Here is a 19,451-nt window from a genome sequence, read left to right as displayed (position 1 = left end):
GGGGGGGGGGGGGGGAGGAGTAGAGCGCAATGTGATAGCATCTGCGGTGGTTCAGTTTTCGCGCCGCCATTCACGTGTGCGGTTCATTTTTAGAAAGGTTTGTCAACCTTTTCTTTTTTTCTTCCATTTATTATCTGTCTACGATTATTTCTAAAGACAGTGTCATCCTTTTTGGTTCTAGTGATCTTGAATTTTTTTTAGCGTTTTCGAATGGCCAGATATTAAACTGATTAAATGTTTAGTCGATCAAGTATTCTTTTTTTTTTGCTTTTAAATATGAAAATACGTTAATTGTATGATTTGTCAAACAGTGTAAATCATTTAAATAAAACGCGTGAATTTTAGTAACCAGTGTTAGTGTTTTTATACCGTGAAAATATCTATGGTGTGCCTATGGATTTTGCAGTACGGATTCTACATACTTTAAGGTAAGTTCACTTTGTGTCAATAATATATAATAGAAAACGTAGTAAAGTTTGACCACTGAAAGGCAGTTAAAGTCTATTTGATACTGTTCCCTGTACGACAGTCGGTACGTAATAAGGGACGCAAGCGTTTAAACGGTCCTGGTACTTTTGTTGAGCTCCCAAGCCGATCAGGAAGGATCCGTCCAGGTCGAGCATCCATTGTGATTTTAATAAGCCTTATGCAAATTACAAATGAAATTGTCAGCAGCAGGCCCACGGTCCATTCTTCGTCGTTGATAGGGACAATTAGAAGAGCTTTGTCCGCTGACCACGCGTTGTCCGGCTGTCGAGCAACTTGAGTCCCAATCAGAGGACCACCCGCCAACTCCTAATGTTTATATCCGGTCCCCAGTACCGTTCACTTCCGACTTTTGTTCTCCAGCATTGACAGAACTTTCTCAGCTTCCTGTTCGAGGTTTCTCATGGACGGTACCAAAAGCGCCAAAGCCATTCGCGGACATTGAATGGCCGCAGGTCGATCCTGGGTCACAGTGGAGAAGCGTGGTCGGTTGGGTCCTTGTTCGTGTATTTTCCGAATTGTAAAGGATGAATCGTGAGTGCTCGACTGGAACGCTGGAATGGGATGAAAACACCGTTTAAAAATGGTTCCCCCAGGAATGGCGCCAAGGCCAACCCCAAGAAGCCCAAAAAAAGCTGGGCTAACGTAGGTGGGATTCTTCGGTAAGAATCGAACGGAATCACGAAGGTTCTTGAGGTTGGAGGTTGGGGAAGAGATAAGTTTTTACGGTAGGGTTACTAACTTACGGACTCGGCATTGTCGAGTTCCCAGTGACGGGAGGACAATGCGCGTTCGGGACACAATGCTTCACTCTGGAATCTAAAGGTCTACCAACCTACAACCCCATCTACCAATACCCACCCTCCTGAGGAACACCCCCAACCATCTTACCGTTTTCATTTCTCCGATGACGATTCCACTTGCGGATTCTTTATATATATATATATTCTCCATATGGAAATACTCATCTGGAATAACGGAATCAACCTCGTTATACGTACCCGTAACACATTCAGCAAATGAATTCTGAATGCGATCTCTCATCCTTACATTCAATCACATGCTGGTCTTCTGGATAGAAAGAAAAAGCGCAATAGCAGTTTCCATATACATATATAAATATGTCAGAGGGCAGTTTCCGGGATACGTGGCACTTACAACGGCAAGCCGATATATTTTTTCTAAAAAAAAAAACCTAAACTTTGGGACATGTAAAAATTTTTTGGAAAATTCTGTGTGAGTGCCGCCGAGTGGCCCTGGAAGTATACGTTGTATATAGAATTCTTCCAGGTCCAAGCTGGAAAGCACCAAATGTCCTTATAACTGCCAACACACCAGAAAGAAAGGTCCTGGAAACCACCTCTCGATATTTTTAAAAGGAACATATATGTATATATGTATATACCATATTTGACGTAGTCAGTCTCAAGTATTTCAATCGCTCTTGCCTCTTTGGCTTTTCTATTTCTTTCAGGTACAAAGGCACATTGTTTCATCCCTTCATTTCTCCCGGCTCTGCTACCCCGTACTCGTCCCACTCGTCCTCGCCATTTCTATGGACACAAACGTCAGGCTAAAATAGTCCCTGCACCCCACACACGTGGACCACACGCTTTTGCAATTTATACACTCTCACCAGCTCTCCATCTTTCTCGTTCGCTACTCTCAGTAGTCGCGAACAGTCCACTGGCCTGACTCTGGTGTTCAAGGAGGAGACGGCCAGAAAGAACGAGAAATAACTATAGCATAGCCATGGGTCTGCGGGAGTCCTCAGCAACGTCAGACAATCCTTTCTCGTGCATTGAATAGTCGTCGCCCACTCGACACATCCTTTTGTCGCTGTTTATAGTAGGCCTAGAAAGGAGTACTCAGCCGCGCAGATCCCCAGGATCCGGGCGTATACGTGGTAGAGATCTTCTGGGAAAATAGTAAAAAGTGAGTTTAGGTTATATCGCTGGGAACCAAATCGGCTTAAGAGAATTGGTGGAAGTGCCGCTTTCATTGCCACGAATACGTGATAAGAAAGCTATACAAGGATCACCAGAAGTCTGTATCTTACCTGAACAGAGTTCTAAATATTCTCTAGGTCCTCTTGAATGATCATAAAATTGTAGTGGAAATAATTGCCTTCAAATCCAAGAAATAATGATTCCTTTTTCAATGTTCCAAAAATGTTTTACTAGTCATTAATTCCGACGCTGAAATTTCTCGAATCGGTAATTTTACTTTCTCCCTCTTTTTTGAACCACAGAATTTTCATGATGGTGTAGATGATCCTCCAGTGATATAAAATACAATATACAGATGCATTCCATTGGCGCTGGTACCTTTGAAAGATTATGATGAACCTACGTCAGCGGTCTAGCCAGTGTGTGCTGCAGGAGTGTCCTGCGCTCTATTGATAAACTCTCTTTCAATAGCTGCGGATGGCTGTTCGGCGGTATCGATAATATTCGAGTGGTGAATGGCGAGTGGCTGAATAGCACAATGCAGCTCGCGTGATTAATAGACTTCCTGTGACTTTTATCGAAGTAAGATGTTACCTCGATCAGTTTCCTCGTGTTGACCAACTCGCGTCAGAGAACAATTGTATTCCTACAAAACGCAATTATTTCTTACAGGACAACGGCACAGTACAGCGCCATTGAATAATAATAATTATGCATAAGCATACTTACCTACAATTAGTCTGTATAGATACCCTGTACATAAATCCATATTTTATGATCTACTTCGAATCGTCTCACAGGTTACGTTAGGTTATGTTTCGCCCCTGTACCTCCTGCACATATCGTCGTCACGAAAACAAAAAGCTTCGAGATTCGATGTATGTATGCACATACGTTGATGCCAGTGGCGACAGCCCTCTTAGAATTTCGTCGTGCCACCCTATATATAATAATATGAAGTCTGGTATAGAAGCCGGTCGGGCTCCTGCTTTGTCATCGGACGAAAGGCTTTGTACCGATTATCTGCATACGCTGCCGAGTACGGCTTTCAACCTACCTTCTATCTCCGGTCTCTTGCTCGTCCTCATCCTCATTCTCATTCTCTGCCTTCTCTGCCTCCTCTATAGAGAGGACACCCTGTATGTATATCCTCGTACACTGCACGGACTGGCTTTGAAGCCATCATGGAGTTTAGCGTAATCCGGCATACCCACGTTTACTATTAGAACTCTATTCGACATACGTTGTTGCTGTCCCTCGTGTTCAACCGACACAAGTTTAAGAGCGAGATGAAATTCCGACTGTAGGATGGCTTTGCGATGCGCCCGGAATTGCCGACCCTGTTTTCACGACGTACTCTGTGGACGCGGCTTAAAAGTCTCTATGGCCGACGCGAGGAGTGGGGATAGCCCTAGCCTATAGCTTTCAAACGAACGTTGGCAACTCGGCATTGCCTCTCGTAAATTTGAATTTTTACTCGCGTTACACAAATAAATAATTCTCTCTGTTTTCACTCGATATTTCGTAGTTACCGTCCAGTGGCTTTATTGTCTTTCTCTTTTTTCTTCATTTTTACTTTATACCTTTTTACGTATTCCGTTCTTTTGGATACCGAGGACCAACGGTCTTGGACTTTTCGGAGTATTTGGTATGTTTCTCTCTCTCTCTCTCTCTCACTCTGCCTTGTTGTGACGTCTAAGTCAGGACTTTTATTTCTTTCTTCTTCGTCTCTTTCCTTCCTCTCTTCTTTGCTTTATTCTCCTTCTCTTTCTCACTCTTTCCTTTCGTATCGTTTTCTCTCTCTCTCCCTCTTTCATCTCGCGCGGGCTTCTCTCTCCCGGCTACATTCTTTTCAGTATTCATTCCGCAGTTTCTTGTACCGATACTTCCTTCTTTCATCGTCGCGTCATTCAAGCTTTTGATGCCGCGGCGACAAAGCTCTTTACTTTTTTCCGCGAATCAATGAAAGCACGAAGAGTCGGTTATATATTTATATATGGGATTGAAATACACATTTATATTACAATATACGTGGATACGTATAGAGTCGTCTATAGACGAGAGCTCACGGGCATTGAACAGTGAGTACTTTAAATATTCTTCAGAACCAAAGGAAAACATAAAAATGGCTGTCGATCTTCTTTGAACGTCCAACGCGATACAGGACACCCTTTAGAATCGATGGATACTTCGTATAGGTCGTCTTTACATTAATCAGTCTTTTTCTTTTTACTTTATATAAATACTTCACGAAGCTTTGCAGCATTCATCGACTGCATATACATATACGGTGCTCGATATTAAATGACTGCCTTAATTTAGGAATATCGGAGTAAGTGTTGCGATAGGGGGTTAACGATATAATACAGGCAGTATGGCACCCTGTAAGAGTTCGATGAAGGTTTGTACATATATATACCGTTGTAGAAGGTATTGCGAGAACGACAGAGACAGAGAGTGAAGCACGCATAGAATAATAAAGGTAAGGCATAGTGTCCACGAATAACTCGCTCGCTCATTCGTTGTTCGCTCGCTCGCCAGCAGCGTCATCATAAGACCTCTTTGTTCTCCGGCAATTTCAGCGGCATTGTCGCCGTCAACAATGTCCACTTGACATTCTGCTTCTCGCTCCCGCGCATTGTTAACCCATCCCCGTGTCTCCCTTTCAATCATAAAGCTCATCGTAGACGGCACGTACTGCCCGGACTGGCTTCGCTCGTCAGTGGTCATCATAGGGTGACCACGATGGTCAGTGCCAAAATAAAAAAAAGAATTGCCACACTACGGATAATCCCGATATCCATAATCCACCCTTAAATTGATCTCAAAAATATATCTAACACTGGAAAAAAAAAAACCAAGAAATTTCAATCAATCAATTCCTCTCTTACTCTTTAGACTTTTTCCACTAAAATCTCTTCCCTTCGGCTCTTACGTAATAATTTTTTTAAATAATTTTTTTCGAAATATTTTTTAAATCCAATTTCATCTAACTTTCAAACAGCACCTTCTCTTACCCACGAATTGCTCGCGTTCTCCATCCGCGTCAGAGCCGCTTTAGGGAGGCTTTCCGCAATAGGACGAACCTCTCTCGACCCTCTCCTCAGTGCTTTTCGCAAACTCGGCCCCACTCTGTCTCTCTCTCTCTCTCTCTCTCTCTCTCTCTCTCTCTCTCACTCCCACTAACTATCTGCCTATTGTCCACATTGTAAGGTGGCTTCGTCCTTCTTGTGCACATTGTTTCCAGGCATTGTTTGACGCCGGTCCGCTCGCTTGCTCGTCTTTCTCTGGTCGTCGTTACGTCCACGCATTGTTTCCTCGTTGTTCCCTCTTCATCCCCTCCATCGGGATCTTCGCTCTTAACCAGCCCCTGCACTCTTTATGAAGTTATACATTGACTTCCACCCCCTCCGCCCCTTGCTGGTGGCATCCCTTCTTTATTTTAATACGACCCCCTCCCACTCACCCCCAATCCTCCACCTTCGCTACGAAAGGGCTTAAACGTCCACCCCCCACCCCCCTCATGCATAGTAATTAAATGTTGATCTGTAAGGGATGAAAAAAATTTTGGCAAAATTTAAGGGTAGTTTTTTGAAAAAAAAAATTTCTATCATCACTCCCTCCGGCTTTCTCTCCGATATCGCTCGTACGTAACTATCTTGGCGTAGGAGGGGGATGACGAGTCCAAGGGTCTACCGGAAGTGGGGTTCCTCTCGTGGATAGTACCTACGTGTGTTTTGCGACTGGCAACACCATAGAGCTTTATTCACGGGATGCATTGTTCTATTGTAACTCGGAGATGAGCGCATTACTTCCCCTTGTGTACCAACCCCTATTATATACTTGGTACATAACCTTATATATACCATACCACTGTACCTTTATCCTTCTGATATCTGACGATATTCTATACGGCCCCTGTGCTATTGCTCTTTTCATCGCGAACTATACTAGAATTCATTGATACAGAAACGCACGCTATACGGTCGTACATATAGAAATCGTCAAAACGAACAGACTATGTATGTATATACTGTATAACATAGGTAAATGTAATATTCGGATTTTTCGGACTGGTTTAAATTTTGGAAATGAAAAAAAAATATTTTTCATGAATCAGGTAAAAAAATGAATGCGCGAACAATGAGATGCGTTGAGAAATAGTAATTTTTTTTGTAGCGATAAAACATGGCCGCCGTTTCCGACTCGATCTCTTCGATGGATCAGCGAGATTCCGGTGCATAAGAGGAATTGAGAAATAACAGGCGACGAGGAGAAGTAGAAGGCGAAAGAGGGATCGGAGACGAAGATGGGAAAGAAGTAGGAAGTTCTCGTGCATGTGAAAGAAGCAGAATTTCTGTATAGTCTGCGATGGGGTATACGTATATATAAACCGAGTGGGGCGCGGGGATGCGTTCGCAAATCTACAATATGGGGTGGAAGCACAATGCTTCACATCAATGACGCCATTGTGGACACGAATAACATATCCACCTGTGCTTTGCCCACCGTCCTATGTTCTCTCGACTGTTGGTCGTCCTGGCTGTATGTGAGTCGAATGAATAACCAGGCGCCTCCGTGCAGTTGAAAGTCGGACCTGAGAAAAGTCGATGTGATCTTGTGGGAAAAAAATGTTCACCGTATGTATCATTGAGTAAAATTATGAACGGTCCAAAAGAAATGGTCACCATTGACAGTCGGTAGTAGCCAGTAGAGACAGTTGGTAACTAGTCAGACAATGCTAGTGGCCAAATATGACGTACCAGTATCTACTACTGCAGTGGAAACAGTGTTTTATGTTCAGACATAGAATCAGGAGGTCGAAGGGGTAAGAAGTAAAATTATTTTGTTCGGAGTACGTGAGATGCGATGACGAGAGAAGGCCGTGGACCAATAGGACGTCAGTCGATACTGGGATGCTGCGATTGGGCGGGCAGTCGAGATTTAAATTAGGATCGCGGTCCAAATTTTGGTATAAAAAATTTTCAACCAACGAGATCGCCGGTTTGACCATTTGCATTGTGCGATGAAAAATTAAAAAAAAAAAATAATAATAATTTGCTAATTGCCCACTGACCATGGAGTCTCATTAATTTCGCACTGTGGCCAATTTCCTATGGTTCGATTTACGTGGAGCTATACGCGTGTCTGTATATATAACGTATACGTAGTAGAGTCGTTTCCGCAGTCAATTGTTAGGATTTGGTAAGGGGGTTGTAAAAGGGCCAAGAAGTACGTAGGCAGATTTAATTAGCATGGACCAAGGGTGGTCCTCGAGGGATGACGCGGGGGGTGGGGGCAGAAGGGGTTGCTGGGTGTGGTACGGGATCCGTAAGGGTGAGGTGGGGGCAGTTGGAGCGTTAAAGTTAAATGACGGTTGGCGGTTGCTTATTCTTCCCGACAACTGATGCTTGATAATCTGCGAAACCCACCCCTGTCCCGAGCACCCCTCTCGCCGCCCCCTGGCACTACCCTTGCCTTTTCTGCACCCAGTGGCACATCGGCATCTCAATTCTGCTCGATAGTTGGCTGCCCGCGCAGGCCAATTCTCTCAATGGACCAACTCAGCCAGGGACTGACTGGCTTAATTGTAGTTACCCCCCCCCTCCTTCGTCCAATCCCCCCTTATAGTTAAAATTTTGTTTTCGATCCATATTCCATAATTTTCTTTCGAGGACCCCTCCGAGCCTTTTTGATCCTCGGTACCTCTAAGGGATGTTTTTTCTTTTTCCCCAATCGAAATAGACGAATTTCATGAACTCTTAGTACGAGCTGCCGATTTTAAGGGATGAAAGTAATTACAGACGAATTATCCCACGTGCTTTTCCACCCTTGACTCGACCTGTCTGCTTCATCCCTTTTGACGTTACCCCCCCCCACCCCTACCCCCCCTCACTATCCTCCGCAATTTTTCCGCCACATTTGCCTTTGTCTCGCGACAACAATGCATCGCCGCTGCCGCGATGACATAAAAATATGTGCAGTCTCGTGTCTCTCTCTCTCTCGCACTATTCACTATTTATTCGCTCGCTCTCTCGCACTCCCATTCGCTACCTCCCTCGCTCCCCATATAACGTCTGCCTATTGTCAACACGGTCGGACCCGATGCTCGAATTAATTCATTCAGTATTCAGGATACGCCGACGCTTTCGTTCTCCGGCACTTCTTTTTTTTTTTATAATAAAAATATACGAATAATAAGGGAGAAATCACCGTTGACTAGTTACTCCTGCTCTTTTACCAGTTCCCGCTTGTGCACTCTGTCGCTCCTGATATCTTAATAGATTATTTTCAACCTTCATCACCCTACGGTCAAAGACCCACCCCCAGCCCAGCCCCTCGTACACTTCATTAATTGGCATTTTTACTTTGACCAAAAGCAACCCAATTCACATGCGAGCCTTTCGCTCTTGCGAGTGTATTTAGATTTTATATTTGTGACAATATAGATTTTTAGTGCTTTTTCGAGGTATTCCGTTGAGTTGAAAGTACAATTAATATTGGACCAGTGCTAGGTCATATGATAAGCAGATATGCAATGACTCGTGTATTTGGTATTGATAATATTATTTTTAAAATTCTTTTTTTTAGAGGAATTCACGTAACTCCTTTTCTTGTCGTAGCTTTTTACACGTAAATTTTTTTTTGCGGGCTCTTCACCCGCCTATAGTCTCCACGACCAAGGTTCCCAGAGGGTTCGACGATTCCAATCGCCACGCGAATATTGTTCCCATGGAATTTCGTCGGATGCGCGAACAATGAGGATGCAAATGATCAGTCGAAGATCGATATAGGTTGGTCGACGATCAGAATTTTCCGCGGCTCGTTCCGCGCTTTCCCGATGGTAGACAAAAGAGGTTCGCGCCGCTTGACAATGTCGGATGGCATTACGTATGCAGGCGCAGGGCTGCCTGGCTCTTTCGAATTCGCTGCATTCTGCCTCCTGCAGCCCTTCCGTCGCCCTGCGCCTCCACGTGCACTTCCTGGTCCCTTCGCGGAAACGATTTCGGGCTTTATTTTCCAGTCGGAATTCTAATCGCCGATACACAGGCCATTCGGCCCCTTTCGACCCTTAACCATACGGCAGAGACCCTTTATGTACGAATTAATTATCAATTGGGATCTTTCGGCTGTTGACTGGACTGGGCTTGATATTTTTCCTTGATTTAACATATTTTAGCTTTAAAGATGGTAAGGTGCGCAAGTAATGTAATACGTAAACAAGGAGCATCAACGACTCTTTTGATTAGGCAGTATGGCAAAATACACGATCGGCCTGCATTCCCAATGCAGGGTATCGCAGAGGCTCACTGTACTAGTTGTAATTGAACAATTTGCCGCGGGAGGGCAGCGCTTGTTTATCGGTACTCGGGCGAGAGGGGGTAACGAGTGCCCTGCGGAAGGACTTATCGAGGCTCTTCAGTCTTCCGAGAGCCGATTTCCTATATTGACCTCTTGGACATCGCGATCTTTTCCTTCTTCCTTTGTTTCTTCCTTCATCTACATCTTTCGCTGTTGTCAATCAACCGTCGCTTCTTTATTCTTCTTCTTATCAGTCTGCCGAGGTATATTCACTTGATTTTCTAATTCTTCTTTTTTTTTCATAACGCGACTTCTGTCTCTCTTTGTGCTACCTATTTTCCCTATTTCTTTCGCTGGGCTATACCCTCTTCGCGATATCACTTTGGCATCGCAGTAAACTCCGTACGAAATACGCCAAGACGGTTCGAGCTGTGGGCAGTGACGGAGGCTGGAAGCGTAAACTGAAGATCCGGTTGGACCCGAATTACGTGCATTTCGCACTCTGGACTGCTTAGTCCGGGCATTTGCACTTGTCCTATGTTAATTGTCACGTTTCTCACGATTCTTCGCATCTACATAAACTTTTGCCTGAGGCCTTCAGCCCATTTAGCACGATCACCCCCTACACCCCCTGCACCCCTCAGCCGCTACCTCAACTTCCGAAACCGCGAGTCTATCTAAATCGCAGTCGGTCGCGATCGCGCGAAAATCCGGCTATTAATTCCGTCTTAAAAAGTAACTAATTAGTCTAGTGAAGTGAACGAATCTCGTGTGTGCCCAACCACGTGGACCGAACCCGTTCAGGATACACAAGGAATCCAAAAAGCTACAGATCCTGTGGTAAGTACTGTTTCCACGTAACGTTTTTTTTATCTACTCGCCACAAAAATTCCTGCAAGCCACATTCATATATATATATATATATATATATATATATATATATATATATGTATATCTACACTTATTCTTACCTATTATTCTCATTGACCTCAAATCCACCGCATAGTAAATAACTCGGCCAAAACATAACCTCATAAGCCCCCGTACCCTTTTACAGTCTCTCAATGAGACAAGAGAGATTTCTTATTATACCTTAAGCATCGTTCACAACTGACGTCCCAAGTCTCTCTATCTCCAAGAAAAACGTTTCGAACGATTCCACATATAATTCTCGACGCGTCCCGTACGAAGTTTACTCGTACCCATTGGCCTTACAAGACGTAGATTCAGCTACAAAGGAGCGTCCGCATTGAAGCGCCGAGTGTCGAGCGTCGTTCCACGTAGCTGAATATGCCCAGGGCCTCTAATTAGGGAGTAATTGTCTCCCCTTTGAATTCGATGAAACTACTCCGGCCAAATCGACCATAAGAAAGAAGTTATTAGCAAGGATGACGAACGGCAATGTCTAACCTAACCTAACCCTAACCCAATTCAACCCGCTGCACGCTGCGGACGGACGTTAAGAGACGCCAAGGGGATCTAGAATACCGAATGACGTACGACGCATCCCTAGCGCCGTCGCTTAACCCGCGAGAAGAGAAAAAATTAAGTTTTGGACGTCCTGAGTTGAACTCCTATACAATATTTTTTTTTACCTTTTTCTCTCACCAAGGTTCATACCCCATGCCCAGGGTGTCTCTTGACGTCCGACAGGCGTCCAGACGCAGCGGATCTGCCTGGAGTCGAAATTTCTTGAGAAACTCCAGTTCAAGGTATAATCAAAGCATTAGGATGTTTTTAGGTGAAGAAAAAAAAAATTAAATTCTTAGACGTCCTGAGTTCAATTCCCATAAAATATTGTTGTTTACCCTTTTCCCTTCACCAAATTCCATACCCCATGCCCAGGGTGTCTCTTGACGTCCGACAGGCGTCCAGCCGCAGCGGATCTGCCTGGAGTCGAAATTTCTTGAGAAACTCCAGTTCAAGGTATAATCAAAGCATTAGGATGTTTTTAGGTGAAGAAAAAAAAAATTAAATTCTTAGACGTCCTGAGTTCAATTCCCATAAAATATTGTTGTTTACCCTTTTCCCTTCACCAAATTCCATACCCCATGCCCAGGGTGTCTCTTGACGTCCGACAGGCGTCCAGCCGCAGCGGATCTGCCGGGAATCGAAATTTGGTCGGAAACTCCAGTTGAAGGTACAATCAAAGCGTTAGGATCTAGAAAACGCGTGTGTATCCACCCGGTATATAACGCGCCGTGTAATACCTGCTAGTTAACCGCGACGAGCTGCGAGCCGCGGCTGCTGGTAAGTTAATGAAGCTGTTTTACGTTTAATTAGAATCTCGGCTCTGATCCTCCGGCCATTCTTAGGCAGATCTCGCAGTTAATCCTGCCCCGGGATATTAAGACGGCAGCCATCTTACGTCGGGGATCCCGCGTGTGGGTTTGCTTATTGGCCTTTGGCTCCGGCGAATGGAATTGGTCTACGTGAAAAGACAGTGACGTTTATTTCTTTGGCCGCGCTCATACATGGATACATGGCACTGGAATAGCTTGCCTCTCGTTTATCCCCCTTCGAACGGCTGGCGGATTCCAAGGAGAAGCCGAGGCTTCGCGGGCAGTTCGGTTCGGCCGGCGAGCCGAGGGAGGGAGGCTCCTCCGAGGAGCCTTCGAAGAATACGGAGGCAGCGCCGGGCGACGTCGGCGTCGTCGGGCGGCCATGTCGACGGGGGCCGGCGCGCGGTCTTTTATTTCCCAAACAATGGAGAAGCGCTTTGTTTCAGGCATTGTCAGGCGGACAGTAACGCGCGCACAAAAGTTATAATGAAACGCTATTTATTTAAATGTATAGGTGCCCGCGCCGGGCTTCTCTCTCTTGCGCTACGTGTAAACGCTCTTCTTTAACCTCTCGCTCTCGCACTCGTTGTTTCTCCGTGACTGTATATATATATATATATATATGGTAACTGTATACGTATACACGTTTACTTACCATCGTCCTACACTCGCCGTTCTTATTCCGTATTCTTTTATCCAGCTATCACATTTACGGAGCCATTCTTTCTGTAGCGATTGTCCCCTTAACGCGTTCTATATAGTTATATACGTCCCTTGTATATATATATGTATATCGATACAGGGCTCTCGAGTCAAACGTCAAATTTCAGGCTGGTGCCACGTGCGATGGCACGTTTGACGTTTGACAGTACCGTACTAAAGTGCGTCCGAGTCGTCTGTCTTTCCTTGCCCGACTTCTTGTCCTTGTCTGACGTCTGATTGGGCCAAATTGCGCTGCTGAATTAGCAAACGGACGGGATGCGGTAACTCGATACTCTCGCTGGGGGAACTTTTGATTGATCGATGCTAAGAGGACTCGTCCGCAAGTCGGAAGACGGGCTCGTTCGATTTAATAAATAAATAAATGCTCGACCGGTCTCGGAGGGTGATTTTGGGGTTTTGGCGCGACGAGCAGCGCTGATTATCTGCTATCTTAATAATGTGAATCTTATCGATTTCCGTGGGATTGTAGATTATTCTTTTTTTCCCGCGAAACACTTTGACCTTTGTATTTTGACTTTTAATTCAATGATAATTACATCCGGGGAACCCAGCGAAACGAGACCAATTAGACGACTTCCTCCGTGGACGAACGGTTCAACTTATAAATTGCATTCCGTTTGACTAAGGCGGTAACAATGGGCCGGGAACTTAATAACCGCTTCCGGTGGGCCTTGCGACGCCTGCGCAATGGGTAACGTGTAACGTCTTCTACCGTAACGGGATAATAGCTTGTCGATTGGACCCCCCCCTCCCCCCCGCATCCCCCGACACCCTTGGTCCTTCCCAGCGAATACACGGAATCGCAGATGCTCGAGCGGTCATTATTTATTGGTCATGCTTCATTATTCATTAGGATCGATCGGGATTTCTTTCGAAATGCCTGATTACCACGTGTCAGGGATTTTTTACGATTTAAAAAAAAATAATTTTTTTTCCACCTGGACCATCGACCCGACGTACAGTATCGTTAAGGTTGATACATAAGGTACATTTATTGTCGATTCAAATTTAACGGATGATTTGGATAATCGGCCTTTTTCTTTTGGATTGCAATATTTTTTTTTTTCATGCTGGCACTCGTGACGTAATTATGTATATATATCGGAGCGAATTAAGTGTAACCATGGTGTGAATGGACCTTAATTTTTTTTTTACTTGCAAAAATTGACAGTTTGATACCTCGGGTGTTATTAGCTTTTTTTTTTTTTTTTTTTCTTTGCTTTACGTTCTACTTTTATTTCTCACCCTCCCCGTGAAAAATTGATCTTCATCGGCAAACCTGATCAAACCGACTCACGGTGGTCGTCGTGGAATGCGCAACAATGCTGAAAACGTTTTATCACATTCGGCGCATTGGACACGTACAATGAAAAAAAAATTGTATTCTTTTGGTTGTATGAAAAAAGAAATGTCATTTTCATTCCCCCTACTGTCCAAAGAGTATGTATACGTATGACACTCGTACGCACCACGCGTAACCTGTCTCCTGCCCATTTACCAACGCCGCCCCAATGCCGCAATCTTTTATTCGCATTACCGGGCCGCACGTAGCGCGTACAAGACCCCCCCCCCTCAACGTCCATTCAACCCCTAACACATTCAAAGGAATAGATTCTACGATGTGGAGCAGCTCCGTTAGGGGATGGTCTGGGGTTTGGTTCCTTTCAACACGTTGAATGAATCAACAACGTGGCGATGATATCGGGGGTGGTGGTAACAATGCTACCCCCCCCCCACCGCCTCCATCCCTCGTATACACAGTACGGGACCGGTTCGATGGGTGGTTTCGTTGGTTTTAGGGTGGACCTCAACTTCTCTCGCACTGCTCATATTTTTACCTTCTTTTTATATCCCTTTTTCTCTGTCGACCATATATAGTAGTTCGTACCTGAGGCACGTGTCAGATGTCCTAGGGGATGGTTGACACTAGCCTTGAGATTGTAAGTTTTAAAGATCTTCAGATACCTGATTACCGTACCGAATAAGGAAGCGAATGATTAATTTAACTGAATTAGATTTTGGAGCAATTTTTTTTCATATATTTGGGTCGTAATAAGATTTCTTTTTAATCAATTGGTAATAATGGGTTATTTATTAGTAAATTTAATTCGTAAGGTTGGTATGAATTTCTGTTGAATTTTTAGGTCTGCATCGATATATAGTACGTCAGCGGTATTCGATAAGTCTTCGGTTATATAATGCGTTTGTTAAAATCATTCGTGTTCAATACACCCTTAATTGAAGCATATACGATTTTCCATAGCGCATTCACCATACGCAGGGTTAGAATGGAGAATGAAAATTGTATTAGGATATTCGGCTGGAGCGTATCATGCAATACGGGGGGGCGTCGCGTTGGGTTATGTTAGGTTAGGTGGGAGTCGCGGGATAGCAAAGCTACGGATCAGTTTGGTTCGGAGCGCCGGGCGAGCACGAGCTCGCTGTGTTCTCTGGGATTCTGTCAGTGGTATATGAAGTTGTGAAAGAATTTAATCGACAGTTGACAATCGAGAATCTAGCAAGAATATACGCGATTTATCGTGTTCTAAGAAGCGTCCGGGAAGTGTATTCAAAATAGTCAAGAGTAGTGCTAAGCCATTGGAGTACAGTGTGTGTGACAAGTGACAGTTGAAAATATAATTTAAATAATGCTCGAGCGGGTTTCACAAGCAGTAATTAATAACAATACAAGCTGTGTGTAATTTTTATTAGCTTAAAGATGTTTGTTTTTTTTTTACGTGACATAAAAATCTTGACAATTAATGCACTCGCTTGACTTAATTGTGTTTCGCGTCGAGACGAAGTCATAATCAAAATGGTGGTTGATGATCTTATTACGTTAGTGGCGCGTCTCGTTGCATCGATGGCTGCCAAAAATGATGGAGTTTATCGCCGGTGGCCCAGTTGAGGATCCTCGAGGAGCGCGGAGTGTTTTTCATTATTATGAGTGGCCGCTGACCGATGATTTAGAATAGTGGTGTCGAGCCTTTATATACCCGTTTGCGTATGACAACGTACTGACGCGCGGACAATGCTCGGAATTTTGGTTTTGAATTTTGCGTGACGTGACGCGTCGCGACGCGACATTTCTGCTGGATGTGTAGTGCGCGGATTGCAATGACGTTCGGATTTGACGGAGTGGCGAGTATGACTGGAGTACCATATATGCCGGGGACGTAATTTATGGTCCAAATTTGGGAATACCGCCTTGTCTATGGTGAGTCGAAGTTTTTTTTTATGATTATTATACAATGTCACGTAATCCAACTCCTATCGTATATTAATAGCTATAAGAATACGCGTGCGTCTATCGCCTCTTGCCTCTACAAGCACGTCTTTTACAGTCTCTTGTTCTCGGCATGGAAATACATGTTTCTTTATTGAAATAATAAGCTAGGTTTTCGTTTCGTTAACTCAGCCCTTACTCTTAATCCCTCTGTTCTTTTTCGTGGAAATATTGTTACCTGGAAAAAAGGTCGAGGCTTCGATGCTTCTATGCATTTGTTATGTCTACTGTGTCAAGTCGTAATTATCTTTGCGTGTATATGGCGTGGTAAGACTTTCTATAGTACTGGAACCACACGCCATACGTATCGCGTGTAAATTATCTATAGTAATATTTTTGTTTCGACTGAACCAACTGTACGTTCACTTTGACAACGAATTTTATGATTATACGATAAAGAGTAATTCCCGTCGAAAATTTCTTGGTCAATTCCGCATACAGTCCGTCGACGAAATTCCACTTTAAGAGGGGGATCCTAAGATTATCAAAGAAATTGAAAATCTCAACGGGGATGAGAATGTCCCCGGCGAATGGTGGACGAGGAGGTAATAGTCTTGATGAGTTCGGCAAACGATTCAAGGACGCACATGTACACGGTACACAGGGCTTATAAGATTCCTTTGCCGTTCACGAGGGCCAAAAGTCTCTCTCGCGAGGGCGCTGGGGTCGTACGATTTCCAAAGGGACTCGATTCGGGAAAGGCGTACTGAAATCGTCAGTTGCATAATGCCGACGTAGATAATAATCGTCCCAGAAATTGAAATCCTTATCCGGTGGACGTTTGAAAGCACGAAACGCATAAAAGCCTCATCAGAGCGATCGCTTGAATCCTCATTTGAAGCTGGAGTATGGCGGATCGTTGAGGAGGGTTAGGATGGAAGTATTCGGTAGCTGTGAGGAGTGTGTAATGGGAAGAGAATCAGAGAGAGAGAGAGAGAGAGAGAGAGAGAGAGAGAGAGAGAGAGAGAGAGAGAGAGAGAGAGAGAGAGCGAGAATGAGAATAAGGGTAGGCAACATAAAAGGCCAGCCAAGCCCCTATTCCACGCAGGCTTCAATTGTTTTGGGCAGGCAGCGTTCATTTGTTTTTCTTTGCTTGCGCTTTTGCATGCTTCTCCGCTCTCTCTCTCTCTCTTCCTCTCTCTCCCTCTCTCGCCCTACGCTCAGCTCGTTCTCTCTTATTTCTTCTCTCGCGTCTTCCTCCTTTTCTCTTCCACCTCCGCCACTACACTTTCATTCCGCCTCCAGTGACTTTTGTTCGCGCGACGCACGTCAAATGTAGAATGTGCCGTGGCGCGCGAGGTATATTAAAATCGGCCATTGTAGGTGGCCGGTCTTCAACGACGCCGCACGAGTTAGACTCCCCAAAAGCTTTTGAAATAATATACCCTTCGGCAAACGCTTTACGCTCTTCAGCGATGGCCCACACCCTGCCTCTCGTATTTCCCCTTACATCCTACTAACCAAACGGCCGAGTACTTGCGGTCCGTGGAACGTGAGTGGTCTTACTGTAGTATTTACAGGCATTTACTGTAGACACGATTTATCGCGTGACGTAATGTACATGATATCGCTGTATACGCGAAACAGTATGAAATAACGGTGGAATATTTTTTCAATTAAAACAATCTATTAGAAATTAGACTTTACGCGTGTATATGTTATACCCCGTGGACAGTAATTACGAACGAGGGTCAGTGACGATAATCGTATATAATGCTGTTTCCACAACATACGGAATTTCGGAAAAACCGTAAATGCACAGTTGTCTCCCCCCGATCCTCTCTGGGGGAAGTGAAAATAAGGGTCCGCTGTGGGTTTTGTGGGCGGATTTCGTGGAGGTGGGTCACGGGGTATGGAGTTCCTAGGGCATCTGCAACCGTGAAATTTGGAGCACGCGCTGGCACTACGTAAACAGCTGACGGGCCCTTTCGACCCATTTTCGGGAACTGTTTCACGACCTTGTCCAATTGGACACACCTTGGCTAATCGATTAATTGAATGTGGATACAAGTTTGTAATTATAACCGAACATCGGCGCATTCGCGTCGAGTCACCAGACGGTTATTAACATTGGCCCGACCGGATGGCCTGATCACTTATGAAGTATCCCCTAGGATCTCTAGTCTTGTTTGTATTATAAAAAACTGTGGAAGTTAATTTTTTTTTTTTCGAAAAAAAAATTAAAAAAAAAATAAGTATACTCAATTTGACGAAAGTCTCATATTCATAGTTTGCTGTTTGTCGTCTCTCCTATATATTCACACGCGTATCGAGCGTACTTGGCTAGAGCGCGAAACTTTACGAATTCCCGATCGGCCGTCAAATAAATAGTAGCTTTATTACGCGCGAGCACTCCAAGTCGGCAAACAAATAGGGTTAATTCCACGTGCGCGGTCCTCTGAATACGTCGTTTCCGAATGGAGGTAATTCCGGTGACAATGTGGCCTTTGATTTCATAGAACCTCGCGCGTTTGAATGACGCTCCATCCGTTCTCCGCCTCCTCCATCTCCGCCCCCTCTCCTCCGACTCTTCTCGTGCCACCTCGTTGGCACTACCCTCTCTCTCTCTCTCTCTCTCTCTCATCCGTCGAGCGAGAATATACATATAATAAAGTAAGTCAGCCGCCCAGGCAACCAACCCAACCATCCATCGAGCAACCAGCCAGCTCGCTCGGCAAAAGGGACTTTATTCAGTAACTAGCGATTCACGTGGAAGCCCAGCTTTCTGGATTCGCCGCGACGCTGCCGACGCGGCGCATTTTTTTTTTCACGCTTTGCGAGCCTTTTTTAGTGACTTTTTTGTTTTTTGAAAATTATTATTGACAGACTACTCGTAGGGTGATTCGTGGGTAATGCGCGGTGAAAAAAATTGATGGGAATTCTTTTTTTTTTTTTTTTCCCCGTTAGTGCCACGTGCGAATTATGGGAGGGTACTCAGTGCCGATGCCTACGGTCACTTGTAAGCTAGCCTTAACAAATTGCCTCGTAATCCAAACGAGCGAATGCTTTTTACCTAATGCAGGGTAAAGCGTCGCGCCGCGGGTGGCGGCTAAATCTTTTCTGTCTTTCACGATTCGGACCGGTTCCATCCCCGAGACGTAGAACCCGCGTCTCAGGGTGCTTTTACGCGAGGAAATATGACGGACTTAAATATTAACGAGGTGGTCAAAATTGGTTTAAAAAAAAATTTTTTTTTTTTACTACGCGTCATAAATGCACTTTTCAGATATACCGTTTCGCTTTTGAGAACTGCGATCTCACGGAATAGGGGTTGCAATGGCTCGTGACACGGGGGATTTTTGTGGTCATCTAAAATTTGCAAAGGATACATTTTCGGCGGATAAGTAATTTCGTATCCTGGCGGGGAGGGGGGATGTCCCGATAGGATGAGGAACTTGCTTGGGAGAGACGCGGAAGATGGTG

The 19,451-nt window shown here is 44.6% G+C and overlaps 1 protein-coding gene and 1 long non-coding RNA gene across 4 annotated transcripts in view; one reads left to right on the top strand and one right to left on the bottom strand.

Annotated features, from left to right (window-relative positions):
* Window positions 1-6: 6 nt before the first annotated feature.
* LOC107273347 (transcription factor Sox-2) overlaps window positions 7-19,451 on the top strand; it is a 248,390-nt gene continuing 228,945 nt past the window's right edge. The window contains exon 1 of the transcript XR_003061511.1: window positions 7-428. The gene's annotated coding sequence lies outside the window, so the exon portion shown is untranslated. The remainder of the gene's footprint in view (window positions 429-19,451) is intronic.
* LOC107273349 lies at window positions 424-3,792 on the bottom strand. 3 transcript variants are annotated; one of them, XR_001539210.2, is made up of 7 exons: window positions 3,493-3,792; window positions 3,165-3,375; window positions 2,546-3,081; window positions 2,123-2,403; window positions 1,892-2,039; window positions 1,378-1,557; window positions 424-1,040 (listed from the first exon to the last, which is right to left on the bottom strand). It is a non-coding gene; the product is annotated as an uncharacterized LOC107273349 (long non-coding RNA). The 3 variants fall into 3 exon arrangements; XR_001539211.2 differs by having other exon boundaries at window positions 2,123-2,400; XR_003061512.1 differs by having other exon boundaries at window positions 3,169-3,375.

This window comes from Cephus cinctus, unplaced genomic scaffold (assembly GCF_000341935.2).
Source record: "Cephus cinctus unplaced genomic scaffold, Ccin1 Ccin1_scaffold1576, whole genome shotgun sequence".
In the NCBI taxonomy this organism is placed as follows: domain Eukaryota; kingdom Metazoa; phylum Arthropoda; class Insecta; order Hymenoptera; family Cephidae; genus Cephus; species Cephus cinctus.
This window is presented reverse-complemented; position numbering and strand designations above follow the sequence as displayed.